The 19301-nt window shown below is 34.0% G+C and overlaps 1 pseudogene; it reads right to left on the reverse strand.

Moving 5' to 3' along the window:
* LOC112130736 (bifunctional phosphoribosylaminoimidazole carboxylase/phosphoribosylaminoimidazole succinocarboxamide synthetase-like) overlaps nt 1–17721 on the reverse strand; it is a 30654-nt pseudogene extending 12933 nt beyond the window's left edge.
* Nucleotides 17722–19301: the final 1580 nt, after the last annotated feature.

Consider the following 19301-nt stretch of genomic DNA (forward strand, 5'->3'; position numbering starts at 1 on the left):
CCCTGTAGAGCAGCAGTCCTGCCTTCTGGACCCACTGGATAGCAATGCCACCCACATAGATTGATAGAGAGCTGTCTCTAATTTGATGTACTTTGTTGTGGACCCATCAACGCTGTAGTTCTCTATTAGGATAGGGGTTATACTATCAGGGCAACACCAAGTGGTCCCATCCCTATGACTCTGCTGAGTGTTGGTCTTACACTTTGAAATCAAGGTGGAGGCAACCCTTCCCCTCCCTGCAAGGATAGTGCACTCTTAGCATATAGTGGGAGTGGCAGCCCTGATGATCCCTGAATGCTGTTCAGGTCCTTCTCTTGTCATAAAGGATAAAATGTGCTTATAGACAAATAGTTTTTTAGTCCAGTCCTGCAAGGTCTAAGAAGTCTGAAGGTCTTCCTTCATTTTGTCCAATTTTCTCTGTTCCCTTTAGTCTTAACTAAAAGTATTTCTGCTGATTTCTGCTGCTATAATCCCATTATTATTCCTAGGTTTTGTTGAGGTGATTTATTAAATCTACGGTTCATATACACACACACACACACACACACACATATATATATACACACACACATATATATATTTCAAACAATTGCTTGACAACACCTTAGTGTTCCTTTCCAAATATTCTTTCTCTCTCTCTCTTTCTTTTTTTTTTGCAGTACGAATAGGCTGAGAATTTTCCAAATTTTTAAGTTCTGGTTTCTTTTTGCTTAACAATTCCATCTTCCTTTCTCTCTCCTCACGTTTTACTATAAGTAGTCAGGAGGAACCAAACCACTTCTTCAAAACTTTGCTTAGAGATCACCTCAGCTAAATACCCAATATCATCACTCACAAGTACTATCTTTCACAAAATACTAGAACACAAACATAATTCAGCAAAGTTATTTGCCACTAAAAAACAACTATTACTTTTCCTCCAGTTTCCAATAATATGTTTCTCATTTATGACTGAGACCTCATCAAAATAGCCTTTAGTTTTCATATTTTTCCTAACGTTCTGTTCATGATCACTTAGGCATTCTCTCAGAAAATAGAAACTTCTTTACACATTTCCTCTTTTCTTTCTGAGCTTTCATTAGAATTACCTTTAAAACTTTGTTCACCAGCAATCTAGGCTTTCTCTACCGTGTACCTTAAACTCTCTAAGCCTCTACCACTTACCCATTTCCAAAGCCACTTTCATAGTTTTTGGTATTTGTTGCAGCAGCACTATCATTTCTTAGTACCAAATTCTGTCTTAGATAATGTTGCTATAACAAATTACTATCTACTGGATGTATTATAAACATCAGAAATATATTTCTTATAGTTCCAGATGCTAGAAACTTGGGATTAAGGTGCTAATGTAATCAGGTTCTGGCGAGGGCCCGCTTTTATGTTGCAGACAGCCAATTTCTAATTGCATCTTTATGTGAAGCTAAGAGGACTAGAGAGCTCTTTTTGGTCACTTTAGTAAGATCACTAATTCAATTTATGAGAGCTCTACTCTCATGACCTAATTATCTCTCAGAAGTCCTACCTTCTAAGAAAGAACATCACATTTGGTTTTAGAGATTCAACACATAAATTTGGGGGTAACACAAACATCCAGTCCATTGCACCATGTTTTTTTTATCCATTCATTGGTTGATAGATATTTGAGTTGTTTACACCTTTTGGCTATTATGGATAATTCTGCTGTTACCATCAGTGTACAAATATCTGTTAGTATCTCTGATTTCAATAATTTGAAGTACATACCCAAAAATAGAATTACTAGAATCACCATACTATTTTCCATAGCAGATAATATTTCAACAATGCGCGTCAGTTTTGATATATATATAGATATCCTTTCCAATATTTAGAATTTTCTGTTATTTTAATAATAGTCACTCTAATGTGCCTAAGTTACCTCATTATGGTTTTGATTTGCATTATCCTAATGGCTAGTGATGGCAAGTGTCTTTTTATGTGCTTATTATCCATTTGTATATTTTCTTTGCAGAAAAGTTGATATTCAAGTTATTTCTCTATTATTAATCGGGTTTTTTATTGTTGTCGAGTTGTAAAAGTTTTTTGATATATTCTAGATATCAATCCTTTACAATATATTTAATGTAAAATTATTTTCTTCCATTCTGTGGGCTGTATTTTTACTCAGTTTTTACGTCTCTGTGATATATAATTTTTTTTTTTACTTTTAATGAAGTCCAATGTATTTTTCTTTCTTTTTTTGCCTGTGCTTTTTGTCTCATATAGATGAAATCATAGCCAAATACAGAGTCATGAAGCATTTTTTGAATGCTTTTTTCTAACAGAGAGTTTTACAATTTTATCTTTTATATTTAGGTCTTGAATCCACATTTTAGTTAATCTTTACAAATATATGTTTTAAGGTAAGGGTCCAGCTTCATTCTTTTGCATGTGGATATCCAGTTTTCACAGCACCGTTGGTTGAAAAGATTCTTCTTTCCACATTTGATGGTCACGGAATCCTTGTCAAAAAGTAATTGACCATATATGTGAGGGTTTATTTCTGAACTTTCTCTTTTATTCCATTCATCCATATGTCTGCCTTCATGAAAGTACCATGCTGCTTTGATTACTGTAGCCTTGCAATAAATTTTGAAATCAGAAAATGTGAGTTGCTCTTTTGTACAACTCTATGGGCTGTTTGACGTCCCTTGAATTTACCTATAAATTTTGGAATGGGTTTTTCTATCATTGATAAGAAGGTTGTTGGGATTTTTCAGAGATTATATTGAACTTGTAGATCACTTTGGGTCATTTGGATATTTTAACAATATTGACTTCAATTTATAAACATAGGTGTCTTTCCATTTTATCTGTATCTTCTTTAATTTATATCAGTAATGTTTTTTAGTTTTCAGTGCACAAGTCTTTTGCCTCCTTGGTTAAGTTTATCCCTAAGTACCTTATGCATTTTGATGCTATTCCAAATGTAATTATTTTATTAATTTATTTTTCTTATTGTTTATTGTTTAGAGAAATAGCATAGCTTTGAGTTTTAATTTTTATCCTAAACATTTGCTGAATTCATTTATTAGGTTTAACAGATGTTTTTCATGTGGAATCTTTTTTCTCCATATCAGTTCATTTCATCTACAGAGATGTTACCGCTTCCCTTTTAATTTAGATACATTTATTTTATTTTCTTGTCTAACCTCTCAGACAAAAATGTGGCTAGACATGGTAGATAGGTATAAGATAAATAGTAATTGTGTTTCATTTACTAAAATTCAAATGTGTTTTTGTTGGGTGGCTTTCTTTTATTATTTTGAGCTTGTGATTAGGCCAAGTTAAGGCAGAGGTGGAAGAGGTAAAAGCTGTAAACAAGATAATAGAGATGGAAGTAATGGGAGAGAAGGAAACTTCAGAAGTTAGGGAAATTATAGAACCAGTAGAAACCATTAAAGTGAAGCCAGTACAAGCAGTGCAGCTATTAGAAACCATGAAGAACATATAGATTATATAGGTAGTAAAAAAATAAGAGATGGGGAGCTAATGGAGGTAAAGGAGTGATTGCAACCAAGTGTAGTTCTTGAATTCAGTGGAAAATAAAATTGCTTATATGCATATGGTCTAGGTTTGGAACACCCTAGGATTTTAAATATCAAAAGGAAGTATTGCACCATTTGAAAGGAATGTGAACTCCTGCCACTGCTAATTTGTTTCTGCATGTGATATGTAGCATTTTCACATATTCCAAATAGATTTTAACCTTCTACATCAAATCTTTAAAAATTTTAACTATAGCTCTAGATAAATTACTATGTCTTCTAATTTCATTAATTCCATTTACTTCCAGAAATAGAAATTTCCTTTTTATGTTTGCCATTATTACTCATAGCACATGTTTGAAATAGCCTTTAAATGCATACAATGTTTTTTTTTCTGGCAAGATACTTTTATTGTGGTAAATATACATAACAATATTTACCATTTAACAATTTTTAGTGTACATTTTTAGCGGCATTAAGTACATTCACAACTTTGTGCAACCATCATCAGTATGAATTTTGAGAACTCTTTTATCATCCCAATAGAACATTGTACCTACTAAAAAATAACTCCTCATTTATATATACCCTGAGCCACTGAAAACCTCCATTTTATTTTCACTCTATATGAATTTCTCTATACTAGGTAACTTACATAAGTGGAATCATGTAATATCTGTCCTTTTGTTCGTGGCTCATTTCATTTATTATGATGTTTTCAAGATTCATTTATGTGGTAGCATATAATAAATTCCTGATGTTTTACTGCTGAGTAATAGTAATCTATTACATTGATGTACCACATTGTGTTAATCCTATTTTTAGGAATTAGAGAAATAATATTATTTAAATGACAAACTTTCCAAAGTGATCTATAAGTGCAATGCAATCTCTATAAAAATGCTCATGACTTTTTTTTGGCAGAAATGGAAAAATCCTTCCTAAAATTCATTTGGAAAATCAAGGGACTCTAGATGTCCGAAACAGTCTTGAAAAAAACTCAAAGGGCTGACATTTTCTGATTTCAAAACTTACAACAAACTGACAGTAATCAAAATAGCCTGGTGCTAAAATAAAGACATGTAGACCAGTGGAATAGGATAAAGTTGATAAATAAACCTTCATTTACTTTAAATTAATTTTAAAAGATTTATTAAAGTTCAATTGATACCAAATTTGTATATTTTGTATGTAATGTTGTGAGTTTCATCTTACCTGTGAAACCATCACCAGAATCAAGGTTATAGATATACCCATCACCTTCAAAAGTTTTGTTGTGTCTCTTTTTTTTTGGTAAGAACACTTAATATGAGGTCTACCTTTTTAAGATAATTTTAAGTGCACAATAAAATATTGTTAAATAAGGTACTATGTTGTACAGCAAATCTCTAGAACACATTCATCTTGAATAATTTAAACTTTATACCAATTGAGCAACAACTCTCCATTTTCTCCTTTCTGTAGTCCCACCATTCCTATCTCCATTTGTATGACTCTGATTATTTTAGATACCTCATATAAGTGTAGTCATGCCATATCTGTCCTTCTGTAACTGGCTCATTTCATTTAATGTAGATTAGAGTGAATATCTTGTGAAAAGTTTTTTGAAGTCCTCTATTTTGGGAATAAAATTCTATGTTTTATTTTTAATAGCTTCATGAGGTATAATTAATATACAAAACTGCACATATTTAATGTATACAAGTTGATGAGTTTGGACATATGCAAACACCTGTGACATCATTACTGCTATCAAAGTAATAGACATATCCAGCACCTTTCCTGTGTTCCTTTCTGTTTTTCATGGTAAGAACATGTAACATGAGATGTACCCTCAGCAAACGTTGAAGGGCACAATACTGTCTTGTTAAGCATAGGCACCATGTTGTATAGCAAGTCTCTAGAATGTATTCATCTTGTGTAACTGAAACTTTGTTGAACAATTCCTCATTTTTCCATCCTCCATGTTTTATGTATTTAATGTTGCATATATTTAATTTCAGTAGTTACTGCTGAATAATATTTTATTGTATTGATATATCGCATTTTATTTATTCATTCAACTGTTTATGAATATTTGGGTTGTTTCCAGTTTGGGGATATTACAAAAAAACTGCTATGAACATCTGTGTATAAGTCTTTGTATGGGCATATACACTTTTCATTTTCTCAATGGCGATTTCAAATGGTAGATGTATGTTTAATATTTATTTTTTAATTTTGTTATGTTTGTGGGTACATAGTAGATGTGTATAGTTAAATGGGACATAAGATGTTTTGATACAGGTGTGCAATGTGAAATAAACATATCATGAAAAACTGAGCATCCACCCCCTCAAACAGTCGTACTTTGAGTTACAAACAATCCAATTACACTTTTTGCATTATTTTAAAATGTACAGTTAAGTTATTGACTATAGTCACCCTGTTGTGCTATCAATTATTAGGTCTTATTCATACTTTTGAACTATTTTATTTGTACCCATTAGCCATCCCCACTTTCCCCACAATTGCCTCCTACCCTTCTCAGCCTATGGAAGCCATCATTCGATTCTCTACGTCCATAAGTTTAATTATTTTGATTTTCAGATTTCACAAATAAGCTAGAACATGTTGTATTTGTCTTCTGTGCCAGGCTCATTTCACTTCACATAATAATCTCTAGTTTCATTCATGTTGTTGCAAATGACTGTATCTCATTTTTATGGCTAAATAGCACTCTGTTGTGTATATGTACCACATTTTCTTTATACAGGAATCTGTCCATAGACACTTAGGTTGCCTCCAATCTTAGCTATATGCCCAGCAGTGAGATTGCTGGATCATATGGTAGCTCAATTTTTAGTTCGTTGAAGAACCTCCACACTGTTGTCTATAGTGGTAGCACTAATGTACATTCCCACCCAGCAGGGTACAAGGATTGCCTTTTCTCCACATAATTATCCATATTTGTTATTTATTGTCTGCCTGTTGGATATAAACCATTTGAACTGGGGTGAGATGCTATCTCATTATAGTTTTAATTTGCTTTTATCTTATGTTCAATAATGTTAAGCACCTTTTCATGTACCTGTTTGTCATTTGTATGTCTTCTTTTGAGAAATGTCTATTCAAATATTTTGCCCATTTTTTTACTGGATTATTAGATTTTTTCTTATAGAGTAGTTTGAGTGCCTTATATATTCTGTTTATTATCCTCTTGTCAAATGCATAATTTGCAAATGTCTTATCCCATTCTATGGGTTGTCTCTTCACTTTGTTGATGGTTTCCCTTTGCTGCACAGAAGCGTTTTAACTTGATATGATCCAATTTGTTCATTTTTGTTTTGGTTGCCTGTGCTTGTGGGGTATTGCTCAAAAAATCTTTGCCCAGAACAATGTCGTAGAGTTTTTTCTTAATGTTTCCTTGGAGTAGATTTATAGTTTGAGGGCTTCAATTTAAGTCTTTAATCTATCTTTGTTTGATTTTTGAATGTAGCAGGAGATAAAGATCTACTTTCATTTTTCTGCATATGCATACCCAGTTTTCCCAGGACTATTTACTGAAGAGACTGTCTTTTACCCAGTTTTTATTCTTGGTACATTTGTCAAAAATGATTTCGCTCTGGGTATATGGATTTGTCTCCAGCTTCTCTATTTTGTTATGGTGGTCTATATGTCTGCTTTTGAATGCAGGTTTCTGGTAACTTTAGAGATTGTGACATTAGAATAAAGAAAAAAACATTCAGGACTCTGAGAGTGAAAATGTTCTTAATGATCAAGCAGAATATGAGTTAACTACATGGACTGAACTAACAGAAGACTGAAATAATCCTTTTATGATTTTTGCTTAAAACGTTGCTGATTATTTGTTTGTTTTTCACAGCCAAGAAAATTTAAAGCTATTTCTTTTAACAATTGAATAAAATATACTCCTATAAGCAAAATTTGGAGCATATTTCTCACTACCTGATTTCTTCAAAATTTGGAAATTATCTGTGAGTATTCCTAACTAATAGTTATTAGTTATTTGCATAAATGCAATAAGAATTTGTTTTATTTTGCAACAGGACACTATTGGAGAAGCTGTTTATTTTATCAAGGCTTTAATAGGAATGATGTGCTTCCATTTAAGGAATCAATGTTTATTTATAGGGCCAATAAAAGCCCCTTAGAAAAACTGGCCTCATATCTTGTTTATATAGGCCCTTTACATGGTTCCTGACCTGTGGTAAGAAAAGAATGTCACTTTCTGACAGGCCCAGCAGCCTCATTGTCTTGGAACCTCAAGAGGAGAGGAATTTACTCAACTTGCACAGGTTTTCAGCAGCACAAATCCATGGCTGGATTCAAGGATTTTAAAAAAGTGTCTTAACTAGATCCTTGTGAAACAAAGTTTCATCAAAGCCAATTTAAAAAGAAGACTATATGAAAAATAATTATTTTTGCTGTGCCTTATGCAAACAATAAGGCTAAGTATAATAAGACTAAAGCTTATTTTGCAAACAAATCAGTCTCACCATAATTCGTTTTTATTAAAAATGAGGACTGAAGAGAGAAAGATTATGTTTTAATAATTATGGTACACCTGTTATTGGATTCTGGTCTCATCAGTTGCTTCTGAGTTTTTCTACAATTTAGACTAACCCTGCTTGTTTCTGTAAACCAACCAATAATTCCTGACATCAACTTAAAAGAAACCACAGGGATGGACCATCAGCTTCAGATAATCCTCAATGAGAAATGCTGGCCTATTAATATTCAAGAACCATCCTACTACAGAGTAGTCCTAGATTGCCCATCAATGGGACATGACAAAAGTGAGATCCTGCCCCTGTTACCCTTGTATCTAGCTGGATACTGCTTTCACCAAATCAGGGAACCACCCCGCCCTGAGAGCTAGCAAGAGTTCAAAACTCACAGAATCACTACCAGAGCTCCTCTTGTCAGCAGGAAGAAGTTACAAAACACTGAACTTCATCCATTTTTCCCAAAGAATTTGGGTCTTGAACTCTTGAGGGGAAAAATATACTAGGTAGTGGGTCAGACATGAGCAGGGCAGAAGATGAACCTCCCCCACAACTAGGAATGTCAGGTGACCATCCGGTGATGATCTGGCAGTTGTTAAGCTGTCTCTCTAAAATAATAACTAGTCATAACCAGCACCAGGGAAAGGCAGTCTCCTGATAGATAGAAAACCTTGAAACTGATGATCTCCTGAGAAGCTCTCAGGAGTTGGGTGAGTGGGCTCAAACATGCAAACTAAGAGGCTAAATTCCGGAGTTTAACTGGTATCTGACCTTATAGGAACACTAAACTGATAAAGGAAAAATGTCTCAGGTGACCATGCATACAACTCCAGTAAACACACTGCACATGCAGTTCCTCCCAAGTGTTGGCAGGCCACTGCACATGAAGAATGTTAACATATAAGACCCCAAGTCAAGTGTCAAATTATGTACTTTATCTCTCAAGCCACCCACTTGTTCTTTCAAGTGTACTTTACTTCCTTTTCTTCCTGCTCTAAACTTTTAAAATAAACTTTTACCCCTGCTCTAAAATCTTGCCTCAGTCTCTCACTCTGCCTCATGCCCCTAGTTAAATTCTTTCTTCTGAGGAGGCAAGAATTGAGTTTGCTGCAGACCCATGGAAATTAGCTTTTGCTAACATAGGAATTCACTGTTGTTTCAGAGGGGAAGAAAAGTTGGAAAACATAGGTAATTATGTTGAGGGGCAATAAATGGTTACTAGAAAGAATGATTAGCTACTGAAAGAATGAAGAGATGCAATGAATATAAGTTGACTTACAAAATAGTTCTCTTTGGAAACTGAATACATCTGAAAGACATATTACTTTGTAAAAAGTTTGGGCCAGGTCTGATTACATTCTTGGTCTTCTTTCCTGCAATAGATAATGAGACAACAGGGAGGAGAAAAAAAATGTTTATTTTTTCGGTGGGTCAGTCTAATCTTTATATAGATAGGGACACAGTCTCTTCCAAGGCCTGTTGATTTCTAAGGTTTTTTAATTCAAAATATTCTTTATTCTAGGGAGATATATTTTTGAGTAAAATTTTGTGTGCTCCTTCATTCACCTCTTGAATGTATTTCAGTTTACTCTTACAATATAAAAACGACTGAGTTTTCAGAAACAAGAATTTTAACAATACTTTAAAATATTTTCTGATTTCTGTTGGGAAATATGAGGGAATATAAACAGTTTAGAAAAACATTGGGTCAAATTTTGTAGTAGGCTTTTCTGTTTCACTGAGTTTGAGAAGAAAAATAAGAAATGAAAATATTTTAAGGGAAAACAATCATCAAATTCATCTTTGTATAATTCATAAAATTAACTGTTAAAAATTAGGATAATTCTAAGATTTTCCTTTTTCTCATTTCAGAAATATACTCTATGCATATTATAAATGCAAATAAGAAAACAAATACAGTTTATATTCACAAGGAACTAGTCTATATTTATGCTTTTTCCCATATAAAAATTTGGCCAATTTATGGCAAATAATTTCAGCACCCCCAAATGAAGCAGGAGTATTTACCTTTCTCTCAAATGTCCTAGAATTGTAGTAACCTAACACAAATCTCATCAGAGAAAAATTAATAACAACAAAAGATTTCTGGCTTATATTATAATTTCAATGCTAATTAAAATCATAAATTCTAACTCTGAAATATTCAAATACAAGTATTCAAGACTGTGAGATTGTTTACTTATAATAATAGGAAACCTTGTAGTAAACACATTTAAAATGACATTTTCGGGAAAAGAGTGCATGCATCAAATAGCTTCTCAAGAGAGAGTGTTTAAATATTTCCTTTCTTCAATGCTTGTGATTGAATAAAAATAGAAAGCCATGTTCATAGTTGAGTTTATAATCTCATGAGTGAATTGAAGACTGCTACTAATAAAGCAAAATAAACAGATGGAAAGAAAAAGGAGCAACATAAATTCTCATGCTGCCTTTTTTTCTGAGAAGTCAGAAGTGATGAGCAAAAGTATAATCATGTCTAAATAATGTGGCCTCACAGGGCAGATTTGCAACAAGATCTTCATGACGGAAGGCAGAAGGCATGCTGTTTGTGAGAAAAACAAACAAATTAACATTGATAGAGGGTCTCCTATTTGAAAGAAAATACTTTCAATTTTCTTTTCTGCTCCACTGGGAGATTCTTGTTCCACAAGACAGCCCTAGAGAAAAGTAGGCCTAGAGAAAAGTAGAATAGCATTATACTGGCATAATTGTGTCTTCTTCTACTACTACTACTAATAATTTTATTGAATATATATCATGAGCCATATATACGTTTTTGAGACAGGGTCTCACTTTGTCACCCAGGCCGGAGTGCAGTGTCATGATTATGGCTCACTGTAGCCTCAATCTCTGGGCTCAAGTATTCCTCCTACCTCAGTCTCCTAAGTAGCTGGGACTACAGGCCTATGCTACCAAGCCCAGCTATTTTTTTGTAGAGACAGGGTCTCACTATATTGCCTAGGCTGGTCTTGAACTTCTAGACACAATTAATCTACCCACTCAGCCTCCCAAAGTGCCAGAATTAGAATTGAGCCACCATGTCCAGCCATGAGCCATATAATTTGTTATGTACTTTATTAAGATGGTCTCTGATAAGGTTTGGCTCTGTGTCCACCCTCAAATTGCACCTTGAAATGTAATAATCCCCACATGTCAAGGGCAGGACCAGGTGGAAATAACTGAATCATGGGGGTAGTTTCCCCCATGCTGTTCTCGTGATAGTGATTGAGTTATCATGAGACGTGATAGTTTTACAAGGGGCTCCCCTCTTTGCTTGGCACTCATTCTCTCTCTTGCCACCCTGTGAAGAGGTGCCTTCCACCATGATTGTAAGTTTCCTGAGGCCTTCCCAGCCATGTCGAACTGTAAGTCAATTAAACCTCTTTCTTTATAAGTTACCCAGTCTAGGGTATTTCTTCATAGCATGAAAATGGATTAATACAGTAAATTACCAATGCAGAGCGTCGGGTGCTGCTATAATAATACCCAAAAATATGAAACTGACTTTGGAATTGGTAACAGGCAGAGGTTCAACCAATGTGCAGGGCTCAGAAGAAGACAGGAAGACGTGGGAAAATTTGGAACTTCCTAGAGGCCCGTTGAATAGTTTTGACCAAAATGCTGATAGTGATGTTGACAATGGAGTCTAAGCTGAGGTGGTCTCAGATGGAGATGAGGAACTTTTTGGGAACTGGAGCAAAAGTGACTATTGTTGTGCTTTAGCAAAGAGACTGGCAGCATTTTGTTTCTGCCCTAGAGATCTGTGGAACTTTGATCTTGAGAGAGATGATTTAGGGTATCTGGTGGAAGACATTTCTAAGCGGCAAAGCATTCAAGAGGAAGCAGAGCATAAAAGTTTGGAAAATTTACTGCTTGATGATGCAATAGAAAATAAAAACCTATTTTCTGGTGGGTAATTCAAGCCCACGACAGAAGTTTACATAAGTAATGAGGAGCCAAATGCTAATAACCAGTACAATGGGAAAAACGTCTCTATGGCATGTCAGAGACTTTCATGACAGCTCCTTCCATGACAGACCCAGAGGCCTAAGATGGAAAAATGGTTTTGTGGGCAGGGCCCAGGGGCCCCCTGCTCTATGCAGCCTTGGAACATGGTACCCTGCATCCCAGCTGCTTCGACTTCAACTGAGGCTAAAAGGGGCAAAGGTAAAGCTTGGCCATTGCTTCAAAGGGTGCAGGCCCCAAGCCTTGGTGGCCTCCACATGGTGTTGAGCCTGTGGATGCACTGAAGTCAAGAATTGAGGTTTAGGAACCTTCACCTAGATTTCAGAGGATGTGTGAAAAGGCCTGAGTGTCTAGGCAGAAGTTTGTTGCAGGAGAGGAGCCCTCATTGAGAACCTCTGCTAGGGCAGTGTGGAAGGAAAATGTGGGGTGGGAGCCCCCACACAAAGTCCCCACTAAGGCACTGCCAAGTGGAGCTGTGAGAAGAGGGCCACTGTCCTCCAGACCCCAGAATGGTAGATCAACAAACAGCTTGCACCATTCACCTAGAAAAGCTGCAGACACTCAACATCAGCCCATGAAAGCAACCATGAAAGCAATCGGGAGGGAGGCTATACACTGCAAAGTCACAGGGGCAGGGCTACCTGAGGCCATGAGAGCCCAACTTTTGCATCAAAATAACCTGGATGTGAGACATGGTGTTGAAGGAGATCATTTTGGTACTTTAAAGTATAATGACTGCCCTATTTGATTTTGGACTTGCAAAGGGCCTGTAGCCTCTTTGTTTTGGCCAATTTCTCCTATTTGGAATTGGTGTATTTACCCAATGCCTGTAACCTAATTGTATGTAGGGAGTAACTAAATTGGTTTTGATTTTACAGGCTCATAGGCAGAAGGGACTTGCCTTGTCTCAGATGAAACTTTGGAGGACTGTTGAACAGGTACAATTGTGTTTTAAAATATGAGGACATGAGATTTTGGACAGGCCAGTAGTGGAATAATACGGTTTGGCTTTATCTCTACCCAAATCTCACCTTGAATTGTAATAATCTCCACATATCAAGGGCAGGACCAGGTGGAGATAACTGAATTATGGGGGGCAGTTTCCCCCATGCTATTCTCATGACAGTGAGTTCTCATGAGATCTGATGGTTTTATAAGGGGCTTCCTCCTTTGCACAGCACTCATTCTCTCTCACACTACCCTGTGAAAAGGTGTCCTCTGCCATTATTGTAAGTTTCCTGAGGCCTCTCCAGCCTTGCAGAAATGTGAATCAATTAAATCTCTTTTCTTTATATATTACTCAGTTTAATTTATTTATTCATAGCAGCATGAGAACAGACAAATACAGTCTCACTTGGTTCTTACAATGGCCCTATAAATTAAATGCTATTTTTTTTTTCATTTTGTGGCTCAGGAAAATAACACTCATAGTGGTCAGTTTACTTACTAAGATTACAAAACTAAGAGGTTCTGTAGGTGAGGTTTACCTGAGGATATTTGACTCTAGATCCTGAACTCTTTATTGCTATTCTGTTATGCTTCCCATGACCCTTGAATAAATTGTGATGATATATAATTTCCAAAGGTAATGATAATAATAGTAGTAGCTCATCATTTCTCAAAATCTTACTATGGAACAAATTCTCAAGAACAGTGAGATTGTAATCACTGTATCACATTTATTCTCATACTCTCTTATGATCAGATAAAGGTTCAGTGCATTTATCAAAATTCCTCCAACTAATTGTGAGAGAGCAAGAACTGGAATTCAAATGAATGTGGTGACAAAGATTATTTCACTGACTAATCTTTAATCAGGCTCTTCTGAATCAATCTTTTCTTGGTCCCATCCTTGCCAGACCTCTGTAACTCAGTTTTAGGAAGTATCCTGGTAACTCAGTTTAGTGATGTTAAAAGATAAACTTAGGCACATTAAAATTTTAAAGAGTTTATTTGACAAAACAATTATTCATGAATCAGGCAGTGCTAGATTGCAAGTGGTTCAGGGCTCCACCGAAAAGATGCAAGAGGAAAATGTTTATAAGGTGTTTGTGAAAGTGAGACAAATAAAATATATTTAATTGATTAAAGTGTAAAGTCCCTAGTGAGAGGTTTGTTGTCAATTTCTAATTGGTAAAATCTCTAGTTACAGGTTAGTTGGTGGTTACTGATTGGTTAAGCTTAAGTTTTGTTTTATTGTTTATATTGTTAGGTTTCAGTTTGCTTACATGGAAACTGAAGGCACTGGAGCCCTCTCAGCCTAATAGCCTCCCAATTATTTTAAGAGAGAATTCCTGATCTCATTGATATATAATCAAATTATTTATCCTCATTTTCTTCCAGGTGATACCTGGTAACCCTGTTCTACCTTTAACAAGAATCCTGTGATGTCAGGTTAACCAGGATTTCCTCTTGCCCCTGATGTTCTCTCTTAGTAATCTTTTAACCATTTTTGGCTATTTTTATCCATTTTTCTTATTGAATTTGGAATTGAGGACACTTTCCACCTATTACAATACTTCCTGAATAAAATCTGCTTTTAATACTTTACTACCTAGTTCTGGTTACTCTTTAACAGTGGTCTCCATGCTCCTAAAAATGATACTTCATTGAATGTTTTTAAATATGAGCAGGAATTTGAGTGAATTTGTAACTCTAAAGTTATTCCATACCTTAAATTAAAATACTCATACTCTCTTCCCCATAAATCTGAGTGTGTGTTTTAACTGGCGAGGTCTTCAAATATCTCATTTACTTTATAAATTATAGGTAATACATTTTAAATACTTTATATCATAAAAACTATAATTACTATGTTATAAATTGACAATGACAGAAGAAAAAGTGAAAGAGTCCAATACAGATAATATTAAGATATTAACTACACAGAAATCTGCAAACACTTAGATTTCTGCTGATATTAAAATTATTTAAAGATTTTGCCAGGCAAGTTCCCTTAGAGAAATTAAATTATTTTCTCTTCCTCCTGTATGTAAATATTCTTGATTCTGAACCAAGCTAAAGATATTATACTATAAAATTCCATGCTAAAACTTTAATAAGATGAAAGTTACTTTTCTAGTTTTGGCACTATACGGCCAACTACCTCATCTTAAGTTTGATGAGCTATTCTGCCAACATGAACAGGAACTGTCAAGCTTGTATCCTAGATCAGTGCCTGGAACAGGGTAGGCCTTCAATACAAATTAATCCACTATAAAGATCTACAAATTTTCTGGTTTCAGAAAACCCAGGAAAACAAAAGAGAAAAAAAATTCATTCAGTAATTAAATGGAAAATGATGTCAAATACTGTTAGAAGAGGAAACAAGAGCAATATAATAATGGTCTGAAATCTGTGGAATCCTACCAAAAAAATTGCCATCAAATATTGGTCTCGAGAATTATTGTGCCACTATTTAATTTGAAATTTATCTGTGCATAACTTGTCAGGATAGACCAATTAAGCTGTCATGTCTAACTTCATATAACCCGTGAAATATAATGTCTTTTAATAGTCAATATGAATAATACTTTTGAAAGACAATTGTATTCTTAAAAAGACAAATATAACTCAGGTTTAAAATAATATATTGTATTAGTAATTGAAAAAATAATGTGTTCCAACTTAAAACTAAGGATATGTTGAGAATCAAATTGGTAAAACCAATATGAAGTTCTTCATTTGTCTAACTTTAAGAAAGTGACTTCTAAACAGGATAAATGATTCTAGTAACTTGTAAGTTGTGACCTCTTTAGAAGCCTATTTATCAGCTGAACAAATCTCATATCAGTTTTCATAGGTATGAAATGACTACAGAAAGTGATGTAGGTAGCAGTGACTACAGGAATAGGATCAAAACAGCATTTTTTACTGAAAGTTAAATTTGAATTAAACAGTTGGAAGATTTATTGACATTTTTAAATGATACTTAAAGCAATAAAGGGTAATGTTCTATGTACCATTATAAACACATTTTAAGACCTGGCTCATGATAAAGTATATTAGTCTTTTTTGCCATTGTCTCTTAAATATATTTCTATTGGAAGCTACTTGTAACTGAATGAAAGCTCAGCTGCTTGTCACTTGTCATGCTGAATGAACAAGGATGAGATGCTGTGAAAGGAAAGTGACTTTAATCCAAAAGCCAAAAGTGGGGAAATGGCCAAGCTTATGCCTTAAAGAAACCATTTTTTATTCTGGGCTGAGTGCAGGGGATTAATAAGAAAAATTTGTTATGAGGTATAGACAAAAGTAGCAAGGAGCCACTGGTGCATCTGACTTATTCTAGTGAATATCTTGGATTATTTCCCCCTCTGGTGTTTGGCTCATGCCATCTGAGGTACAGCTGGGTTGTAAATTAACTACTGCCTTAAAGTAATCTTCAGGTGTGTGTACATTCTGTAGCTGCCTGAATTGTTTCGAGATTTAGACCCTGGAACTTCCAAGTAAGCACATAATTAGATATGGGAAAATGTTGTGCAAGAGAGTGTTTTGTGGTAAAAAGAGAGCAGAGGTTATTACATTATTAAGATCAAAGCCAAAGGAAAAACAAAACAAAACAAAACAAAATTTTAATGGGGAACTCTGTTACATACTCACATTGTAACAAGTAGACTGTACCTCCAAAATGAGCAAGATTAATAAAAACTTTGCTTGTGATGTGTTTTTAATAAAAGGGAAAGTAATAAATTATACATTAAACTCAATTACAAAATAATGAAAAGCAAATAATAAATATTCTCACAATCATCAATGATACCTGCATTAATAATACAATAAAATATATTTTTAAAAGTTTAACTAAGTGCTAATTTAAAATTTTTTAATATGTAGGATCAAAAATCACTTTTTTATTTTTTAAGCTATAATATTTCATTTTTGCTCTAATATAATATGTATATGTATACACGTATGTATGTACGTATATATAGAAGGATTATAGCATTATGACTTTCAGTTTATGTTTATTTTGTGATTTTCTGCTTTAATTTCTGCATTAATTAGAGTTGGCAATTTCTTCTAATTTTTTTTTTCATTTTCCCATAGGTTATTGGAATACAGGTAGTGCTTGGTTACATGAATAAGTTTTTAGTGGTGATTTGTGAGATTTTGGTGCACCCATCACCTGAGCAGTGTACACCGCACCCTATTTGTAGTTTTTTATCCCTCTGCCCCCTCGTACACTCCCCCCCCGAGGTCCCCAAAGTCCACTGTGTCATTCTTATGTCTTTGCATCCTCATGGCTTAACTCCCACATGAGTGAGAACATGCGATGTTTGGTTTTCCATTCCTGAGTTACTTCACTGAAAATAGTAGTCTCCAATCTCATCCAGGTTGCTGTGAATGCCATTATTTCATTCTTTTTTATGGCTGAGTAGTATTCCATTGTATACATATGCAACAGATTATGGCTATTCTTGCAGGAGTAAGGTGGTATTGCATGTCAGTCTCTTTCTTTAGGTCTAATAATATTTTATTTATATATCTGGTCACTCTGATATTGTGCATATGCATATTTGCAATTGTTATATTCTCTCATTGAATGGTTCCCTTTACCATTAAACAATGACATACCTCTTTTCAGTTTTGGACTGAAAGCCCATTACATCTGATAAGAATATGACTATTTCTGCTTGCTTTTGGTTTCCATTTGCATGGAATACCTTTTTCCATCCGTTCACATTCAGTCTACATTTGTCTTTAATGGTGAAGCACATCTCTTGCAGGCAGCATAAAATTAGATTTTGTCCTTCTTGTCTATTCATCTACTCTATATCTTTTAATTGGATTATTTAATTCATTGATATTCAAGGCTATTATTGATACATAGGGACTTACTCTTGTCATTTTTTTCGTCATTTTTCTGGTTGTGTTGTAGAATCTTAGCTTTTTTTTCCTTTCTTGTTATTTACCTCTTTGATTTGGTGGTTTTCTGTGGTTCTAAGCTTTGATTCTTTTCTCTTTTTTAGTCATGTATCTGATGTAATTTTTTCTATGTGGTTACCATGGAGCTGGAATAAAGAGTCTTTTAGTTGTAATAGACTATTTTAAGCTGATAGAAACTTTGGGCATATAAAAATATTCTAGACATTTTTTCTTTCTCCACAATTTATATTTTTGTTGCTTTAATTTGCTTCTTTATCTATTGTGTGTTTCTTAGCAACTAATTATAGTTGCTGTTTTATTACTGATTTTATCATTTCAACTTTAAACTTTCATAGTAGTGGATTGAAAGATTTACATAGCACCATTTCATCAATGGGTTATTATATCTAATTTATGCTCCACAAGGATTTCACCACACTTCTGCTGCTCTTCAGCATACTCTCTCAGTCAGTCCCATCAAAATATAACGGTTTACTTGTTATTTTGTTTCTTTTATATTGGGAGACAAGCTCCAGGAAACTCCAGTCAACCATCTTGCTGACATCACTTTCTTTTCATATTCTTAGTGCTGTGTATTGAAGGGTGCAAATTGGAATTTTGATAAAGTACAATTCATCACCTGTCTTCTATGTTTGTATTTTTTTGTAAAATATTTGCCTACCTTAATATTATAAAAATTTTAAAATATTTTCTTTTAGACACATACTTACAACTATTTTTTGAGTGGTGTAATCCACATCTAACTAATTTAGTCTGTAGTTTGAGGTAAGAGTAAAAATTCAAAAATAAACTGACTATACATATAAATTTGGAGAACATCTATATTTTATTTTATTTTTTAATTTAATAATGCTTATTCCAATACCATACTGTCTTGAAAACTATAACTCTATAGTAAGCCTCAAAATTAGGAAGTACGTGTTCTCAATTTATTTCTATTTTGAAGTAATTTTGGCCATTCTATGTCTTCTATATTTTTTATAAATTTTAGAAACAATTTGTCAATTTCTACAAAAAGATACTAGAACTTTAATTAGGACTGAATTAAATCTAGAAATTATTTTGAAAAAATTAACATCATAACAATATTAAATATTTCAATCTGTATACAAGGTATATGTTTCCATTTATTTAGGTGTTCTTCAATTTGTCTCAGCAAATTTTTGTTGTTATAAGTATAGAAGTTGTATGGATCATTCACTGAAATTATATTTTGCATTTCATTGATTTCCACGCTGTTTAAATACCTCTTAAAATTATTTTTTAATTTGTTTTGCAAAAATTTAGAAACACAATTGGTTTTTGTATATAGATCTTGCATCCTGGGAACTTGATAAAAGAATATTAATTCTAGCAATATTTTTGAAAACTGCTTAATATTTTCCATGTAGACAATAGTGTCACCTATAAG

Source organism: Pongo abelii, chromosome X, assembly GCF_028885655.2.
Source record: "Pongo abelii isolate AG06213 chromosome X, NHGRI_mPonAbe1-v2.0_pri, whole genome shotgun sequence".
NCBI lineage: Eukaryota > Metazoa > Chordata > Mammalia > Primates > Hominidae > Pongo > Pongo abelii.